This window comes from Elephantulus edwardii, unplaced genomic scaffold, assembly GCF_000299155.1.
Source record: "Elephantulus edwardii isolate Elephantulus edwardi_28Jun2011 unplaced genomic scaffold, EleEdw1.0 scaffold00204, whole genome shotgun sequence".
NCBI lineage: Eukaryota > Metazoa > Chordata > Mammalia > Macroscelidea > Macroscelididae > Elephantulus > Elephantulus edwardii.
In genome coordinates this window covers 3807518-3816515 of record NW_006399954.1, presented here as the reverse complement: position 1 = coordinate 3816515, position 8998 = coordinate 3807518, and positions in this window count along the sequence as shown.

Below are 8998 nucleotides of genomic sequence, written 5' to 3'. Positions count from 1 at the left end.
ATGTTGCAAGGAGGGACTGGTCCTTGTAGAGGGACATCGTGTTTGGCAGAGTGAAGGGACAGCGCAGGAGAGGAAGGCCCTCGATGATATGGATTGATTCTGTGAGTGGAGTGTTGGGAATGACTGTATTTGAGACAGCGAGGTTGGCACAGGATAGAATGGCATTTAGGGCTCTTGTTCATAGGGTCGCTATGAGTCGCAAATGACTCGATGGCACATAACAACAATAAGAACAACAACATTCCATAGTTACTCTATTATCAAGTTACAAATGATGCCTAGTACTAAGTACGTATTTGAACAAGAATTTGTAGGTGATTTGGAATACAATTCTTATTCAGGCTTCCATCAGTTTGAATCCACCTGCAGGAGAAAAATGGGCAATTTTCTCCGGAGTGATTGGAAATCAAAGAAGAGTCAGCTATGAGTTGGTTTCTATTCAATGGCAAAGAGGTTTTATTTGTGCAATTATTTTTATAGTTGTTGTTATGAAAAATCGAAGTTGGAACCCACTCACAGCTGACCTTCCAGTGGGTTCAGAGACAGTGGATTGAACAGGAGAAGACTATCCGTCTTTCTCCTGTGGAGCAGCTGACGGATTAGAACTTCACATTTGGGCTGGCAGGGCAACTCACAGGTTGCCTAGTCCCTACTGCCCTGCTAACTGAAGGACATCTATTCAAATCCACCAGGTGACCCAAGAAAAGCAGAGAGGCAGCCTCCTTCCAGAAAAATGTACAGGCTCAGGAACCTATGGAAAGTCTCTGTGAGTTAGAATCCACCTAACAGCAATGAATTTAGGTTTGTTTAAGGAAAAGTTCAAAAGGTTCTCAGTGATTTAAAAGCTGACCATGTAGACATAGAGATTGTGATGAAGAATTTATTGTGAGTCAAAGTTAGCTCAGAGGCCTCTTCTGGTTTAATGGTTAAATGCTTAGATCCTAACCAAAAAGTTGACAGTTCAAATCCACCAGATATTTTCCCAAAGAAAATGAAGTAGTCTTTTCTTGTATAGATGTATAGCAGGGAAACCAAAGGGACACTCCTGTAAAGCACCTGTAAGTTCAAGAGGTATAAGTTGTCCACAAATTATGAATTCATAAGCCAGGTATTTCTTGTATTTTAAGTTTACACTGGACACATTAAGATAATTAGAATAATATCTCTATTTCAAAACCCATAATGTTAGTTCCATTTACAAAGTTCTTTTTGCCATATAAATGAACATATTCGTTGATTCTGGGAGGTAGGGCATGGACGTGTTTGGTAGTCATTATCTGTATCACAAGTGGTGGTTGTGTGTATCATCAAGTCAGAAATGACCTAGAGCTGACCCTCCAGCAGGTTTTCAGAGGCAGTAAATCACAAGAGAGGAGATTGCTGGTGAGTTTGAACTGTATACCTTTGTGTTAACAGCCAATTGTTTACTACTAAACCAAAAGAGCTGAACCACATTGCTGCTGTTGTATGTGCCGTCAAGTTGCCTGCAAACCAAAGTGACCCTATTATGTACAGCGGTTCTAAAGGCTGCCCTGTCCTTAGCCAGTCTCACTAATTCCGACACACCAACATCCATTACCGCAGTCATTGTACCAATCCATCTCATCCAGGTTCTTCCTCTCCTGTACCACGTACTTAATCAAATTCAGTTGATTTTTAGTTACTTGGGAGTCACCAAAAAGATGTCCTTTCAGTGGAGTACACTGAGCAAATGACCTGGGTTTATCTTTCACAGTCTCTTTTGCATTTAGAGTAATTGGTCTCCTGTGCACTGTAGTAAACTGTACCCTGTAGGGTTTTCAGGCATTGCGTTTGAGAAGCAGATTACCAAGTCTTTATTCTGAGACACTCTGTGTGGACTCATACAGTCCAAATTTTGATTAATAATTGAGCACATTAACTGATTACACCATGCAAAGTTATATTTATTCACATCAATGTTTTTTTTCTGTTATTATTAAATTGTATAAATTAGGGACTTCATCATTCAACCTGAAATACCTATGTCAAAGAAAATCAAAGAATGAGAACATAAAGTGTGTTTTCTTATATGAAAAGCACTTAATTTAAAAGTGAATGGCAAATGAACAAGTTAAAAACTTCCTTCATTATGAAAGATGAAAGGGAAAAACATTTAATGCTGTAAACATTTTTTTAAAGACAATCAGAAAAACTACACAAAATACAACCTTATAGCATTTTTTTTCCTAACAGATAGGTAAAGGGCATTGTCAGGGTTTGAATTGTAGCCCTCCTCATCACACCAAATGTTTGGTAACTTGACTGGGACATTACCCTTAGTGTTTTTGGTGCAATGATGTCATGTGACAATTAGGTAAATTATCTCTATGATATGATTTGATTTGATAAGCCAATAGATTTTAAAAAAGATTAAGGCTGATGTGCAACATACTTGTTTCAATCACAGACCTTTGAAAAAGAGTTACCATATAATGCAGTAAGTTTTATTTTGCATGAGACAACAGTAGAGAGAGAATAGACAGTGAATGTTGTTATTAAGGGCCATATAGTTTCGACTCATAATATTCACCAGAATGGAATATTGCCCTATCCTGTGCATATTGTTCCTGTTATGGTGAATGTCCATACAATCTCTTTGCTGATGCTTTGCTTTTCAAAGGATGAGGTCCTTCTTCAGAGAATGACCCTTCCTTATAGCATGCGTGCCCAAAGCCTGTAAGATGAAGTCTCACAATCTTTTACTCCAAGGAACACTCTGGCTGCACTTTTTTGAATATAGATTTGTTTGTTCTTTTGGCAGTCCTTGGTACACACAATGTTCTGTCAACACCACAGTCCAAAGTATTCATTCTTTCTTGATCTACTTTACTCATTACTCAACTTGCATATGTATATAGATCAATTGAAAATATGACCTGGGTCAGGTGAACCATAGTCTTTAAAGCGCTATATTTGCTTTGCAGCACTTTAAAGAAATCCTTAGAAGTATAATTGCTAATGTAATATATTATTCCTTCATTGTTGTTTCCATGGGTGTTGATTGTGAATTCAAGTAAAATTAAATCCTTGACAACTTCATTGCTTTCTCCATTTATCTTGGTGATTTTATCGGTCACAACAACAACAACAATTGTAAGATATTTTGGTAGGTATATTTTATGTCAAGGAGTAATTCATAACTAAGGCTATAATATTTTATCTTTTTTAGTAAGTACTTTGAGTCCTCTGCACATTTTGCAAGCAAGGTTTCTTCATCTATCTATGGCAGGTTGTCCATGAGTCTGCCTGTAGTCATGATGACTTATCTTCATATAGTCCATGTATTGTTCCCTGATTTTAAACCACGCTAAGTTCTCTTTTTCTGTTCTTCACAATGTTATCCATAATTTATTATTATCCATGTTTCCAAATGCATTAGCATAGTCAATAAAACACAACTAAACAACTATCTGGTATTCTTTCCTTTCAGTCAACGTTCCTCTGAGGTCAGCAGTGATATCCCTCATTCCACAGCTTCCCTGAATGAAGTCAGAAAATACAAAAATATCAGTGTTGTAATTCAAAATACTTCTAGATTGATTGCTTGCATTAGCAATTTTACTTTTATCTTTTGTACATTACTTATCTGAGTGACGAAATGCATGCATTGTCCATTAAACAAAGCCACTTTCAATTCCAAACACAGTGGATGTGACAATTCCATTAATCTTAATCTTTGCAAGCAACAGCACAAATGCAATTGACATTGTTATACAGAAACTATTTCAGTTAAAAAATTAGGCAATTAGCTGTCTTCCTCTCAGACTTAAGGTATCATGAGTGACCAGGGAGATTTTTTCCAAAATAAGGTTGTACAAGTACTTAGATAGCAGATAAGAGCTATTCTGCCCAAAGTGGAATACATGCAGGGTGGAGATGATAGACATCTAGCTGGAGACTAATGTTTCTAGATAAACATTTCTGGCCAGGGATGATTTTAAATCACATATCTGTTTTCCTGTGTTTCTTGTATTGACTATTATTATTGAATCCAACTCTAAAATTGGAATGTGCGCAGAGGATTTACTTGTTCTCTATGAAGGGTTATCAAGGCCATAATACGAAGTTTTCCTCTTTCAAGAGCCTTAATTGTATTAGTAATCTCACAACTTACTTTGAATTGTGAGAAATCGGGGGAGTGGAGAAAGAACAACCAGAAAAGTTAGCAGGGTTGTGTAACATGGAATTGTTTTGTCATACTACCAAGTTTCTCATAGGAAAAAAATCTCTTTCCCAGTTATGGGAGAGGGGAAAAGGATTGCTTAGAAAAATAAAAAAAGAATGAGACCCTTCCCTCTTCATTTTCTCACATTTTTGTGGAGTAGAAGAAGCAAACAACTCCCATGTCAGAATGAATCACCAAACTGGAATTCACACACAGCATAGAATGAGGAGGAAGTGAGCTACAAAATTCCAGATGCAAATGTTGGGATTATGGCAAATTTCCTAAAAGGCAATTTAAAGTCAGCTCCATTCCATACACTCTTTCCAAATTTTGGTTGGTGTCTTGTCACCTGTAGTATAACTACAGCAGAAGCGTCCATGGAGACAATCGAAGGATTTGGAGACTCTCAGAGGGAGCTGACTGGGAAAAGACAGAGTAGTCTGCGATCCAAGTGAAGAGTACAAAACAACAACAACCTTAGTTATGCATTTTGAGATACAGAAAGATTTCTCAATCTTTTTTAAGAGGGTTAAGTTCAAACATGTTTCTAACAACAGTGATTCTGAGACAATTCTAAAGTAATATAAAACTGAATAGGCAGCGTTTCATCAACGGTTATACTATCTTGACTGGAGGAAAATCTAAACATTACATCTGGCAAGAGTATACAAAGTCCCCAGGTGGTCTGTATTAAGGTACTCATTTAACTAGCAGGTGTCTCTATATTTTCATTCAATAACACTTAACTTTAAGTGTTTTATGCTAAGAGAATACATATATAGATACCAGTACATAGTGTATGATGTTGGATAACCTCCAGTTGCTTCACTTTTAGACATAATTTTCTTTTAACAAATATGATAGATGTGGAGGATAGAAACCTTTTAAAACTTACATGCACTAATGTAGTTTCATAACTACAAATAATGCATAAGACCATTATTGTAAAAAATAAAGGACAACTATTAAAACATGTATGGGAACTCAAGGGTGAAGAAGACAGAGTGGAGGGGTGAGGATAGGTAGGGGGAGAAAAACTAATGCAAAGAAAGCCCAACATGCAATGATCACTCTGATAGTAGCACTTTTTGTTATATATGTTTATATAAATTCATTTATGATGATTTTCTTCCAAAATCATATTTGTTACAAAAGTACTATGGTATTTAAACTCAGTTTCTTCAGAACAGCATTAGCCATGAAGTTAACAATTACCTATAAATCAAGAATTAACAGAAGAAAAAAAGAGGATGAATTTGCAATAGAAATAATATTTAAAGTGAGGGAAATAGTAAAAATATTAGAAGAAATAAAAAAGACTTTTGCTCTATGTTATCAGATATTTTAACTGTGCAATTTTTAGTAATTGAAATTTTCTCTTTATCTAAATTTATTTCTGTCCTGTACATTGGGGAGAGCTCTCTCTGTTGGCCTTGACTTTGGGGTGTTGTGCTGCTGACTGAAGTTCACCTATCTCAGCAGTGACAATTTACCAGCAGCTCAGCAGGAGAAAGATGGACCTTCTCCCTCTCTCAGTTTAGGAAACTCGACTGAAGGTTGCTCTGAATTAGAACTGGCTGTAGAGCAGTGAGTGAATGTAAGCCTAGATGTCTGGGTTTCTTTAGTTGAACCAAAGAGATTTGAAAAATATCACCTAATAAAAGTCTGTGTGTTTGGTTGACATTGCAGGGTTTGGGGTCAAGTTGTAGAGTTTTAGACTGTGAAAATCAACAAAGAACTTGCAAACCATACTCAAAGTATGGGCAGTTTCTTGAAATTGATGGAGAGCTGCTAAAGGTTTTAAATAGTTAGGTGACGTGAATGCGCTCATGTGAAATGTGCCGTGAGTGCCACGTATATGAAATCCTGAAAGCTGAATCTGTTCTCAGGGAGATGAGTTACACTGAATAGTCCAGAACCATTCCATAACATAGACCTCTAACACAAACCAACATGGGTAAGGTCAATTGCAAGAGTCTAGAATCTCATCTTCTAGCATATAGAATACACAAGCCAACAATGAGTACCTGCATCACATTCATGGTGAAGATGCAAGATAGGAGATAGACTTGAGGAAAATATAAATGTAAGGGAAAAATTATTTTGGAAACACTTGGAAACTGGATAGAAAAGAGAAAAACTGTTTTGAGCAAACAAATTCTGTTTCATATTTGCAAATGGTTTTTCAAGGCTTTCTGAGAAATCAAAAGGAAACATTTATGGTAAGATGATGAGTTTCATGTTGAATACAATTTTGAGACACTTCCAACTAATTTTCGTTAGCATTGAGGACAAAACATGGAGTTATCCTTAGAAATGTCTGAGTGCTTTATGTCTTTTAACTAATTTAACCCTCAAAATAATCAAATTATACCCATTTAATAGGTGAGAAAAATTAAAGTGACTTCCTCATGATAGCTGAGGTAGGACATGATGGATGCACAGGGTGAGCTAAGACAGCTTCCCTCCTGAGCTGGATTTCCAAGAGGTGCTGCAGTCTCCAAGGCAGGTGGCTCGAATCCACCAGCTGCTCTGAAGGGAGATGGATGGGCAATCAGCTCCCTAACAATTAACTGCCTCTGAAAAAAATGCCTGGAGGGTCAGATATGAGTTGGTTTCGACTTAACAGTACATAACAACAACAAATCACATGGGAGGAGATTGACCAATTTCCTTCTACAAATTTGAACCACCAGAAAGGTTCAGCTTTTGGGTTGCATAGAAATTCCCTATGAATTATGGTACCAGAGATCCTTAAAATAGGAATTACAAGAGGAAAATAAAGCAAAGAGACAGAATTTACAGGAACATCAACCAATAAGAATTAAAAAATAAGAAGTGGATAAGAAACTAAACACATAGATGGAAAAATAACTCCTGGAGAGCTGGCAGGAAAATTAGGAGGGAGACTTAGAACAGAAGCTTGGGGGAGAGGAAAGGATGACAGTTCAGAACCAGAGAAAATCCAAGTGGCTGGGACTGAGTAGTGCTTACTGTGTTGAGATCATAAAGTCATCTGGGATTCAGTGAAAGCTGTGTCCATGCAGTGATTAATTGCTTGTCCAAGCTCAGTGGCCAAGAACTGAAGGACAAAGGAAATGTTGACTTCTTTCTCAGGAAGTTAAAATGGAAAAGGGAAATGAATACATTAATTATTTCTGTAGTGTGTTATTGGGTAGACTGTGATTTTAGTTACACATTTTTTTCCCCTCCAAGAACAAGTGTTGTTATATTTGTTGTTAAATTCATTTGAGTTGACTACCACTCATAGAAACCTTAGGAACCTTTCCTGTGCTGAGTTATCTTCACCATGCTTGAGGCAATTGTGACATTCACTATGTCAATACATCTTATTTAAGGTCTCCTTTCTTACTGATTTTCTACCTTTTCCTGTATATTGTCTATTTCCAATTACTGACCCATTCATCACTACCTGACAATTTTCTCAAAGTATATGCGAGGAAATTTTATCATCTCTGACTCAAAGAAGTCTTATTTCTCCTCCTTCATGAAAGATCAGTTTATTCTTTAGTTCTCCATAGTATAGTCAGTATTCATCTTTAACTTCACAATTCAAAGGCATCAATTCTGCTTTAGTCTTCCTTATTAATCATCTGACTTTTACATACATTCAGAGCAACTGAAAGTGTCATGGTTTCATTAAGGTATGGCTTACTCTTTAAACTGATATTGTTACTCTTCAGCACTCTGGAGAGGTCGTTGAAAGCAGATTTTACTTGTGAAACATATCTTTTGCTTTCTTGACTCCTTTTACCATGGATGGTAACTGTGGATCTAAGCAAAATCAAATCCTTGACAACTTTGGCCCTTTTCTCACTTTGTCGTGATGTTGTCTATAGCTCAAGGGGTGAAGGGTTTTGTTTTTCAGATGTTGAGAGAGAGTCTATGTTGAAGTCTTTGGTCAAAGGACTTCCGTAAGCACTTCAAGTCTTCTTCACTTTCTGCAAATTTGTGTCTTCTGCATAATGCAGATTGTTAATGAGTCTTCCATAAATCTTGAAGCAGCATTTATCTTAATATAATCTAACTTCTTGAATTATTTTCTTAGTATACAAATTCAATAAGTATGAAAGATTTTCTGATTTTAAATGATGTACTATTCCTCGAATTCACTAAACAGCTTTTTGGTATGTATAGATTTCACATGAGCACAATTAAATGTCCTGAAATTCCCATTTGTCTCAGTGTTATCTGTAATTTGTTGTGATACAGACAACCAAATGCTTTTCCATACTCAACAACATCTTTCTTGTAATCTTTCCTTTCAGCCAAGATTCATTTCACCATCAGCAACGACATCCGTCCTTCCAGGACTTCTGAATCCAGCTTGAACTTCTGGGCCTCTCCTGTCAATAAGGTATTATTACAACCATTTGAAAACAATCTTCAACAAGACTTTTACTTGCTTGTAATATTAATGACTTGCTAGTTCCAGATTGGAAAAAAAAAATGACCCAGAAAAAAAGTCTTTTTCTATAATTTAGAAAAAAAAATTTGTGAAATGTGTCTTCAAAAAGAGAAGAAGAAATGGGCTTACCAAATACAGATAAAATATCACATCTGGGAAAGGGTAGACTTTTTCTCATTTGAGATGGCAGGTACAGAAGAAAGCTTGTGTTTTGTAAGTATAAAAAATGTTAGAACTGTTAGAGTTAAAGCTGAGAATCTATTTTTTTTCCCAAAACTAAATGATATCACTTGCTATAAGAAAGCAGAAAAAAAGCACTAATACTAATCCCATTACCAACCATTTAGCTGATTCTTTTTTTTAGCTGTACTTCTTTTTTTTTT